Raw genomic sequence first — 12406 nt, forward strand, 5'->3', positions numbered from 1 at the left:
TTCATTCGCTCTTTTCTTGCCCTCCTCAGCTGCAAACACAAAATCCATGCCAATGGGTTTGCCTCCGTTATAAATATCGGGCTGAACTCCATTTATGGCTTGTGTTATATCCACAATCGAACTCCAGGAGTGGTAGCCAGTGTGACCAGGACTTAATGTTAAGCACCAAAGCAAAAGAAGGGTTGGCTCGTTTAGATTTTCTTTGCAAGTTTATTTAGCTTTACTTGAGGCAAGGCTGCTTGAAAGGAAGTGACACTATAATGGATCGTGATCCGTCAGCCTTCAAAATGGATTGCGATCTATGCACCAGACCTCACTACCAAGAGCAAGTGCCGACATCCAGTATCCACCCACTCTAAAGCAACTTACAAAGTTCTCCCTCGAAGATCAGCAGGTGAAAACCAGCCTTACAATGGATCGCGATCCTAGGCCATCTCCTCGGCGGCTGCACAGAGAGGCCCTATGCATTGTAGAGCAAACTGGCTAGTAACCTCCCACCAAACTAAGCAGAGCTTGAGCCAAAAAGAACCCTCCACCCAAGCAATCGAAGGCAAGCCGAATACCTGTAGACAGTGCAGCAAGGCCTTGAGTGCCACGAGGAGAGATGAAACTGCCACACCCCCCCACCCCCCCAATCCTCAAGAACTCCACCAAACCAAACACCACCATAACTAGCAACCCTGAGCAGGGCTTCGTGTAAGTGGACATCGTGTTTGTCTTTTGTTGTCCGTGCACAATTGTATGTTCTTCTTGGTGTTTGTGCGTGGCCGTTCAACTCTTGGTGGTTGACAGTGTGTGAGAGAGAGTTATTTTGAAGATTTTCTGTCACAGTCTGTGGTCGGTGTGGTGGCATGACAAAAACAGGATAAAGTTTTTGTTGTGTTGGCACTGCTTGTTTGCGTCTGTACATGATGGTCTGACTAAAATCTGAAGCTTGCGCTAGACCGGAAGCTGAGCCATCCACTGTTTCAAAGAAACAAAAGCATGCTAACGTAGAGAGAGGCAAGGGAAAACTATCAAAAGTAGGTAGCAAAGTGATGGAGGTTAGTGTCACTATCTCCATAGGGGGTGGGGATGTAGATATAGCCTTCTTGTAGGTAGATGGAACGGTTTCTTCAAAATGAAACTTATGGCTGGGTTATGTGCTGTTGACAGGGGAGGACCTCTTTTTCACCTGCATTTACAAATGGTGGTCCGGGTGTGGGTGACATCACTTACTGTTGTGAACAAAAAAGTAGCATATCTAGGATGGGATAAATCATTGCTTGCGGGTGGGATGGTATTGTGTCGGGGACTCAAACAACGGAAGATGCACACTTTTGAAAGGATGATAGCCTACTGTTTGAAGGAGAGAGGTGAGCCGCATTTTCAGAAAGGCATGCATAATATCAACGTTGATGATGTGAACAAAGGCATAGAATTGTATAGCTTATATGGTTCTGATGAGGTGAAGAATAAAGTTTGTCTAATGCCGGGAAATATTTTTGGTAGAGCATTGATGTTTTGGAAGTATAGCTTGCGGCACCCTGTAGGTAACGATTTTTTATCGACATTACATAGAATGGTCAAGACCGGTAAATCCTATCCGTCTTTGTCAGGACACCGGCAAGCCCGAACTAGACAAGGGCAGGGCCGGGCTAGGCGGTGTGGAACGGGGAGTCCAACTAGGGCAAAGGGCCAGGGGCTTGCCTATATAATGGGTGGTTGGGTGGTGGACTCTCAGGCTCTAGCTTCCCTTGTCTTACATTGGTATCAGAGCTTGGAGGAGGGAGGGCTATGGAGGAAGGGGGACTTGCATGCTTTGGCATGGTTTTTGCATGATCTCTCTCTCTCCCCCACTCTCTCTCTCTCTCTCTCTCTCTCTCTCTCTCTCTCTCTCTCATTTCCTGGAGGGCGTGCATGGAAGGGACAGCCAACGGCGGAGCCGCAGAGGTCACCCCTTATATGGGGAGTTTCATGGCGGGCTCAAGCATGCCGACGCACAACATGGGACACTGCCCCTGCAAAGCCGAAGGGAGAAGCCAGCTGCGGGCATGGCCGCTTAGAGGAGAAGTGGTAAGCACAACACCATGACAAAATCCATTGAAGGCAGTCTTGTTGGTTTTGCCTTGGCCTGTAGAGGCAAGTTCGTCACAGGAACGTAGCGAAATGAGGTCCGCGGTGTGTTCCTCCATGGATTTTATCCCTGTGCAGAAGGCAGCTTGCCGCCATAGCCACTATGTGGTTATTATTTTTTTTTAAAAAAAAACCTATTTTAGGACACCCTACCCCATAGGGTCGTTCCCATAGCCAAAAGAGATTACGTTTGTTCGACAAGATGGTGCCCACCTCTGGTAAACAAGCTTTGTGATAGGCTTGAAGCATGCATACAGCATTGACGGGACACATGCTGCAAGAAATTGCAAAGTTGAGGGACATAGTCCTCTCTTAAGGCCAGTGACCCCGCGACCGACTACCTCACAAGGGCCATGGGCCTCGTTTTGATAAATTATCCAAACTCAGGCCCATCCCTACCGGGTCGAGCACAGAGGGCCAGTCTGCAGAGTTTCAAAGCAAGGAGGGCAAGCTCAAATACATCATGAAGTCGACGACTAATACCACTTTGCAAAGCCATCGGCATGATGTCAGGACATCATGACAATGGAATCAACCTCGTGTTTAGAAGCTGGCAATCACATGCAATCAAGAATTCGGATGCCAGTTATGTGGCAAGGAAGCTCCTTGGTTTCGAAAACGCAGGCACTGTGGCCGATCCATTTTTTTTTCAAATGCAAGGCAGCAGACGGATTGACGCCTTTTCCACAACACGCCGTAAGAGGCAAACAACATGCAAGGGATGCAAAGTACCTCGATCATGAAAGCGATCAGCTTGTCATAGGATTGAAAGATTCGTCCAAATTCCAGTGATTAAATTTGACATACAAGGGAGGTACGCATCTCAATAAGGTTTACAATTTTTGTATTTGACTAAAGTTTTCAGGAAAAACATGCACGAATGGTTAACGAAGGATTAACGGTCACGAGGTTGCTACCAATTGGTAAATATTTATATGCCTTGGGTATGACATTTTGCTCGACAAAGCCACAAAGTGGTGGAATTACTTTCGATATACCACCGTCATAAGCTGCACGACGGTGCTTCCATCATGTTTTCACAACGGAACAAGGCTCCAACCAGGCAAAGTTACCTAGCGAGTACGGGCATGGTATCTAACTTGGGGGAAGGAAGGATTCCAGAAGGAGGGATCCGTATCTACATATAGGTCAAGGACAAGATTTACAGATATATCAAGGACAAAGTAATCAAGCCAAGCAGGTACACAGTACAAGTTTTTTTGCTTTTCAGTATTTTGGGGCCAATTCAACAAGGTCGATTATCAGTCAATGCTCAACAAGGTTGACTTTTTTTTGCCCTGTAAATTGGCAAGAATATATGTTCGCTATGAGCATAGAAGTATTTATGTGAAGCACGACTTTCATAAATGCTCAACAAGGTCGACTTTCTTTTGCTCTGTAAATTGGCAAGAATATATGTTCGCTATGAGCATAGAAGTATTTATGTGAAGCACGGCTTTCATAATTGCTCGATTTTGTATTGAGACTTCGCACGTTTGACATGTGATATGACCATACAAAATTGGGAAGAAATAGACAATGTGTTTGCAGGATAATTCATATTGCAGGTTATTTCATTATGTACCAGACATGTGTATAGGATATACAATGGTGTCTGTGCAAATATTGTTAAAGAATATGATGTTAAAGAATATTTCCATTGTGCTATGGGATAATAGTTCAGAAGAGAAGAGCAGCTCGTTGAATGGCTGCTGCAGGGTAACGATTGTGTGTGTGTGTCTCGATGTGTGTTGGTGTGTGTGTGTAGTCTTCTTTCCTACCTTCTCCATCACCTGCGCACTCTACAAAGTGGTATCCGAGCTCAGTTTGAGGAGCTACAGTCAATACACAGGTTTTCGCAGCTCTTGAAAACAACAAAAAAGAGAGGTTTTTTGGTCATAACTCCCTCACCCGAACTCGGAATACAGTGATCTAGGAGTCTATCTTTATGTTTTTGGGCGTTCCGGACGCATTGGCATACTCAGATTTGCCAAAATCTATAATTTTCTGCAGCAAACAGCCGGTTCACACAAGCATAGGAGATGTCCAGTTTTGCACTCGGCAGTAGATTTACAGGTTACAGGTGAAGAATTCAGCATTTACACAAGTTTTGGAGAGCGACATAGAGCTTTTGCATCATGATATTGTGTTATCGAAGATTATGTTTGGTTGTTGTGGGTCCGTTATGGACAGCCGCCTATGTAAGAAAGGTTGTGGGAAGAAGTTGAGGCGGTTATATTGTCAGATTGAGTACTTTGTGGTTATGTATGGATATGCGGTCAATGTATTTTGGAAAACTGCAGCCTTTGTGAGGGTCGAATGAGGTTTTTTGAAGCCTTGCCTTGGGAGCTTTGGTACCTTGGCAAGGTAGATTAGGTACTGGAGCGAACCCCCGACTAGCCCCGCGAAAGACCTCATATGTCGTTTACGACTATGGGAAGAAGGTGGATGTATGGATATGTGGTACAGGACAGCGTATGGATTGCATTTGCATACAGGTCCATGTGGACATTGTTTTAGAGTATTTATGCATAGTACTGAGTCTGTCTGTGGCAAAGTGAGTCAGTGGATTTTCCCTTGGCAGTGAGAGATTTTTTGTCAGTGTTTATGAGCACTTTGGTTGAGATTGTCATTTGAGATATTGTCCAAATACAAATGAAACTCTGCTGAAATTTTATCAAAATCCTTTGAAAGAAATTGAGAGAGTGAAGATGACAGAAAGTTCAACTCAAGTCACACAGATTGTTGGAGAGAAGTTGACCAGAGAGAACTACAACATATAATCTTACAGGATGGAGAACTTTATCATGGGCAAAGGTTTATGGGATTATGTTACAGGTGAACAAGAGTGTCCCGAGGTTGGTTTGGAACCAAATAGAGAGAATGTTGAAGCACATAAAACATGGCAAGCAGGAGTAGAAGCTTACAAGAAGTGGATCGAGAATTCAAGGAAAGTGATGCATTGGATTTCACTATGCATTAGTGACTTCTTTATACCACATGTGAAGAAGGCTCAATCTCCAAAGGAAGCATGGGAGATACTAGCAAGACTGAACAGCTCCAATACAGAACCACGAAAAGTTCACTTGAAGCAAAGGTTACATTGTGTATGGTGAGGAAATAGATCCATATCAGACTATGTGAAAGAGATAAAGCAAATACAGGAAGATCTTGCGAGCATTAATGTTGAAGTTCCAGATGATGATTTAGTTTCAGTGACATTGAATGGTTTGGGATCGGAATACAAGTCATTGGATACATCTATATCTGTTCGAGGACACATGTCTAATTTTGAAGAGTTAGTAAACCTTTGTTTGCAAGAAGAGGTGAAGCTAGGCAAGTCAGGTCCTTCTACATCAAATAACAATTCCACAGATTAGGTTTTTTACTCTAGAGGTCGTGGAAACAATAGAGGTGGAAGAGGAAACTATGGTCGTGGAAACAATGTTGGAAGAGGTCAATGACAAAACCAACAAAGTCAAGGTTACAATGATTATAGCCAAAGAGGCAGGGGGAGAGCCCGAACTCGTGGACGTGGAGGTGGACGATTTGTACATCCTCAAAGAGATGGATATTGTAACAGATGTGGCATTTATGGTCACTTTGAAAGAGAATGTTACACAAGGCTAAATCAAAATCGTGATCGCGGTGGAAGAGGCCGAGGTTATGGCAGACATGGAGGAAACTTTGTTGGATACAATCCTCATGATCAAAATATATATGACAATAGGTCGAGTGGACATTTATTTCCTATGGAGCATGTTGTTGGAAGCATGGTGGAGCCACATCATACAGATGATTGGTATTTAGATAGTGGTGCCACAAATCATATGACATATCATGGTGAATGGTTTGACAGAAAAGAGAAGTTAGAAGAGGATGAGTTTGTCGCTACAGGTGATGATACTATGCATCAGATTACACATGTTGGTTCAGTTCCATTGCTAGAAAAAGACGGGACATACAACACATTGGGAGATGTTCTATATGTGCCTTCAATCACAAAGAATTTAGCATTAGTTGGACAAATGACAGATCAAGGGTTGAAAGTCCGTTTTAATCGTTATGGATGCTTCATAGAGGAGTTTCACAAAGGCAGACCAGGCAAGATATTGGCACGTGGAAGAAAGAAAGGTCGTTTGTTCTCATTGGAAGCTGGAGATCCATGTTTACACAGTGGTATGTATGCAAACAAATCAGCCACTCAAGATGATTGGGCAGAGTTATGGCATAAGAGGATTGGTCATGTCAATTTTAGAAGATTAAAGCATATGCAATCAAATCAAATTGTACGTGGATTACCAAAGTTTGGCAGATTGAATTTTGATCATGTTTGTGAAGCTTGTCAATTTGGAAAGCAATCTCGTTTACCATTTCCAAAGAGGGGGAGAATCAACCAAAGTCCTTTGGAAATTGTTCATTCAGATATTTGGGGACCTTGTGATCATGTTACGCCAAATGGTTGTCGATATTTTATCACATTTACAGATGATTACAGCAGAATGACATGGGTTTACTTTCTAAAGGCAAAGTCAGAGGCATTTGAAGTATTTTTGGAGTTCAAAGTTATGGTTGAGAAAGAGAATGGTTGTCAAATTAAATGCCTACGTACAGATGGAGGGGAAGAGTACATGTCACACAGTTTTGATGATTACTTATGTGAACAAGGCATAAGAAGACAGATTACTTGCAGATACACACCACAACAAAATGGAGTTGCTGAGAGAAAGAATAGAGTCATAGCAGAGATTGCAAGAGCCATGATGAATGAGATGAATATGCCATTAACATATTGGGCTGAAGCAGTTCATACAGCAGTACACATTATGAATCGAACACCAACAGCTGCCATTCATGAAATTTCACCTTATGAGAGACTTTATGGTATCAAGCCAACAGATTTCTACATGAAAGTTTTTGGATGTGTTTGCTATGTTCATGTGCCAAATGAAGCAAGAAAGAAGATGGAGCCAAAGGCAGTGAAGTGTATATTCTTGGGCTACCCAGTTGAAAAGAAAGGTTACAAGTGCTATGATCCTACGACAAGACAAGTTTATGTCAGTAGAGATGTCAGATTTTGTGAGCATGAACCATGGTATAAACCAAAGCCAGTGATGATAGAAGATGAGTATGAAGAGCAAGAGAATGTGGGTCATGTTGTTGATAAGCTAGGACCATCAACAAGAACTATTTCAGGAACACATATGGCAGAGGAGAGTACAGGAAGTGTCAACCCATGGAGTGGTCGTTTGCGAGATAAGAAGCAAGACGAGAAAGGCAAGAAGAAAGTGGTTGAAGAGAGTTTTGGAGATGAAAGCCTCGATGAAGAGCATGGTTTACCACATTTGAGGACACCTGGCAGTAAGCATATTGAGAAATATGTACCCCCATATGCAAGAGTTGAAGAGAAGAGTGCACCACAGTTGAGAAGATCAGAGAGGGTGCGTTATCCAGTTGATAGATTGACATACAACGGTTACATGCGTACACATTATGCATACATGGTTTCACGTGTGCAACATAAAGAGCCTACATGTTTTCAAGAGGCAATTGGAAAATCAGAATGGGAGTCAGCTATGGATGATGAGATGGATGCTCTTGTGAAGAATGACACTTGGGATTTGGTTCGCTTGCCAAGTGGAAAGAAAGAAATTGGTTCAAAATGGGTATACAAAGTCAAGTGCAAGTCAGATGGTAGTGTGGAAAGATACAAAGCGAGGGTTTTTGCTAAAGGTTATGCACAAACAAAAGGTCTTGATTATGATGAGACATTTAGTCCAGTTGCAAAGATGACAACAGTCAGATTGGTGATAGCAATGGCAAGTATGTTCGGTTGGAAGTTACGGCAAATGGATGTGGATAATGCATTCTTGAATGGTGACTTGTAAGAAGAAGTTTATATGATACAGCCAGAGGGTTATCAACATCCAGAGTTTCCATATTATGTGTGTAAGTTGAAGAAAGCATTGTATGGTTTGAAGCAAGCATCTAGAGCTTGGTGTGAAAAGATAATCAGATTCTTGAAGAAGATTGGATTTAAACAATCTACTGCTGATCACTCATTATTTTTGAAGCATGTTGATGGAGAGATCGTCGTTATTGTTATCTATGTTGATGACTTGATTCTCACTGGAAGTCATGATGAGCAAATTTTTCATGTCAAGAAGAGTTTGTTGAGAGAATTCAACATGAAGGACCTTGGTGAGTTGAGATATTTCTTGGGAATTGAAATTGTCAATACTTTATCAAGAATTTGGATGATACAAAGACAATACGCGTTGGATATGCTTGAGAAGTATGGAATGACAGCGTGCAAACCGGTTGATACACTTCTTGATCAAAATGTGAAGTTGTTTGATGATGGACATTACATTGAGGATGTCACTATGTATCGCAAGATGGTTGGAAGCCTAATTTACTTGACAATAACAAGGCCAGATTTGAGTTATGCAGTGGGTGTTGTGAGTCAATTCATGCAAAATCCATGTAAAAGTCATCTTGATGCAGTGAGACGGATTATGAGATATGTGAAAGCCACTGTCAGTTATGGAATGTTTTATGAAAAGAATGGGAAGCTTTGTCTTTATGGTTACACAGATGCAGATTGGGCAGGAGATTTTATGGATAGAAGATCTACAAGTGGTTATGCATTTTCCATTGGCAATGGCATGATAAGTTGGAGTAGCAAGAAGCAATCAACTATAGCATTATCAAGTACAGAAGCTGAATATCGTGGAGCAGCTTTGGCAGCATGTGAAGAGTCATGGTTGAGAGTACTTATGGTAGACTTTGGTTTTGACTATCTTGACAGTGCCATTATATATTGTGACAATATTAGCTGCATCATGTTGGCAAAGAATCCAGTCTACCATGCTCGCACTAAACACATTGAGGTACATTATCACTTCATTAGAGAAAAAGTTTTGGCAAATGAGATTGATTTGGTATATGTGAAGACAAATGATCAAGTTGCGGATATATTCACAAAAGCTCTTGGAAAGGAGAAGTTTTGCTACTTTCGTGAAGCATTGGGAATCCATCATATGCAAGCTCACTCTGAGCTTGAGGGGGAGTGTTAAAGAATATGTCCATTGTGCTATGGGCGGCTGGACACTGACTATACTATGTTGTAAATATATTTTGGATAATAGTTCAGAAGAGAAGAGAAGAGAAGAGCAGCTCGTTGAATGGCTGCTGCAGGGTAACGATTGTGTGTGTGTGTCTCGATGTGTGTTGGTGTGTGTGTGTAGTCTTCTTTCCTACCTTCTCCATCACCTGCGCACTCTACAAATATGGCTATAAGCCATTTTGGAACGAGTTTTTCCTTCCAAATTTCATGACAACTGGTTGCAGCAGCAACGACCAGGTTAGCCAAGTTTAAGTTTTTCTTGTTTTTTCCTGTTTAAACTTTACTTGGCAGTTACTCGCATTGTGCAAAGCAAAGTGCTTTGGCACTTTCATATGAGGCAAGGCTTCAGGGAACTGGCAACATAGGGACTATCAGAATCCCTACCAGTCTAAACTGTGTAAGGAACTCACGGTTTTGGTTCTCATGGTTGAGGCCATCACTCTCGGCAAGGGCTTACCATACTGGATGCAAGGCATGTTACTTCAGTGGATTCAATTCTACCGCCTCATGAATTACGCTTCCGCTATCACCCTTGCAACTCTGTCACACGGACAGACTAACAAAGGGATGATATGATTGTTGGTTGCTATCAACACACAACAACACTACACAAAACCTACCTCTAGGACTTACGGGCAAAGTGCCGATGCTAAGTCGTCCTCATACAATCACAACCCCTGCATGGTAGGTGGGTCGGAATGAGTTTTTTGTTTTTCTATTACCTCTCTCGATGAGAGAGTCATACCTAAAAACTATGGATTGCTTATACGATAAGCTGCAATTTAGACATAAGATGCGTAAGAGCACACAGCTTGCGTACAACCTCTAAAACCTTAAGGAATGTTCCTCAGCCCATCATGCTCGTGTTCTCTCTCTCTTTCTCTCTCTCTTTACGGGAATAATGCAAATTGTTCACGAAGCTTTTGATACATGTTTTGCTCGTGAGTCAGCCTCAGCCAAGGTGCTCTACCTCTCAGCTAACACGTGACTAAGATGCTACTCAAATTAGTATTCATTGGATTGTCCATCGAACACTAATTTGCATCATGGCTATGAGCTACATTGGCTAAGAGCCATTGTCAGGCCAAGAGTAAGGCCTAACTACTGGCATTCTTTGAGTGATTGTTTTCAAGATCAAACAGCTCTACCCAGGGAAGTACACATCGATATTACTGGACAAGTAAGAGTCTTGTCAGTACGGAGGTCTAGGGTGTCATTTCCGCACTATATGTTTCTAGTGTGACGCTCAAGTTAAGTTCTTGATACTCTTGCACTTACATCAGCTGATCTATACCATGGGGTCTAGAGTCAGCAAACAGTTGAGACAACATGGCTGTTGATACGAGCTAGGCATCTCACTTGTGTGGATTTCTTACTCTCTCTATAGCACTACGAGTGTTTATGGCATCCCAGTTTTGGGGTACGACCCCGCGGGTGCTTACTAAATCATCACATGGTCATGGAGGATCACAGTTTGATCTAGTCCCGTTATACTTTCAAGGAAACAATTCCACAATCTACCACGCGGTAGCGGAACAATTCAACTTTTCAAGTTGACTCTCATCATTCTGCACACGGTTAACTATGTTGGTTATCGTTACCTGCTAGTCGAGCAGTTTCTACAAAGGGTCTTACCAAAGTGTTTGAGTACGTAGATCCTAATCGAAGGGTTTGGATTGCAAAGGAAACACCCAGGGTTTCGAGTGCAATGTTGCTTGTTTTTTTTCTCACAGATGGACACCATGTTCCTCTGTATTTGAATACAGGTAAGTGAACATTCAGTTCAATATCCAGGTACGCATCTATTGATTTGGTGTTATTCTAGTTTTTCGTATGTATTGCTTGAGTTTTTCAAGTCGTTTAAATACGCTTGAATATTTCAGGGCCATGCCAAGGGTAGGTCGGAACAAGTATTTTGGGGCCGTAGTGTCCAATGTACATTATGCTGATGAATCCACTTGTCAGATTCAATTTGGCACATGTTGTCACATGGGATACAACATGGTCTAGGGACTTAAGGAGTTCGGTTTAGCCAGTGTGGAGCAAGGATAATGAGGGTCCCTCTCACTCCCGTCGTACAGTAGTTACACTTACCTCCACGCACAAGTACATCTTGTACTTGAAGAATGTTCTTTTTTCAGACATTCTTACATGAGACATATTCCACATGTGGAGGATATGAGTCTCTAGGACTGACACTGGCCCCCACTATATCAAGTATGTGTCACGACAAAGTCCCTAAGTGTTGGTCCAATCAGTTTTCTAGACCATTTGTAGCACGACGTATCAGGAGCGATTTCAGTGGTTAGAAATTGTCGGATACTTAGCATGACTTGTTCACGTACAAGTACTACTAAACAACATTACAGATGGTTGTTTATACATATAGAAAGGCTCTAAGATGTTAATGAAAAAGTTTCATTGTTTGTACCTAGAAGTGATCAATGTTTCACCTTCTATTATGGTTCAGACGTTTCAGCAAGGCTTGCACAAGATTGCAACTGCAAGTATTTATTTTCTTTTTAGAACTATTTACATTCCTTTTCAATGTGTGCTAGACGCATCACATTTGCCATAAGTATTGGCAAGGATTACCATGGATATACAAGTTCGAATCTGTTTTTTGCTAAATGCATGCACACTAGGTGTTATGGGCCCGAGTGTTTAGCAAAGGCTGATTTGGAACGGCAGGCATATTCCTCAAGTTGTTGCTTCTGAAGCATTTTTGCACTCTATGTGCAGTATCGCCGTGAGTTTACTTTTCAGTCTACCAATCACCAACAGAGGTCATGGATCGGTTTGGATGCTTGTAGATCTTTCAAGTTAACCACGCTGGTTATTTATCCAATTGTTGATTCCTCAGCAATGTGGTACGATATTGTGACTCTCGTTTACCAGCCATCTGGAAAGACTGGCTGTAAACCGTGGGGGAAATACACCGCAGTACTGTCACTTATCCAAGGGGATATGCAGGTTACAAAGTCTAATCTTGTGCTAAAGGATATGCAAGTGCGTACGTTAGCACCACGCGATCCAATTAGTAAGCATTTATTGCTCTACTTGGAGTTTGCTTATAAAGATTAAAGCATGGTTTAGGTGTAGTCTCTTCATGTATAAATCAAGTTCTCAACCTTGAACACTAGTGATGGTGGGGTTGTTTAC

The sequence above is a fragment of the Adiantum capillus-veneris genome, chromosome 24 (genome assembly GCF_014529385.1).
Source record: "Adiantum capillus-veneris isolate H3 chromosome 24, ASM1452938v2, whole genome shotgun sequence".
Lineage (NCBI taxonomy): Eukaryota > Viridiplantae > Streptophyta > Polypodiopsida > Polypodiales > Pteridaceae > Adiantum > Adiantum capillus-veneris.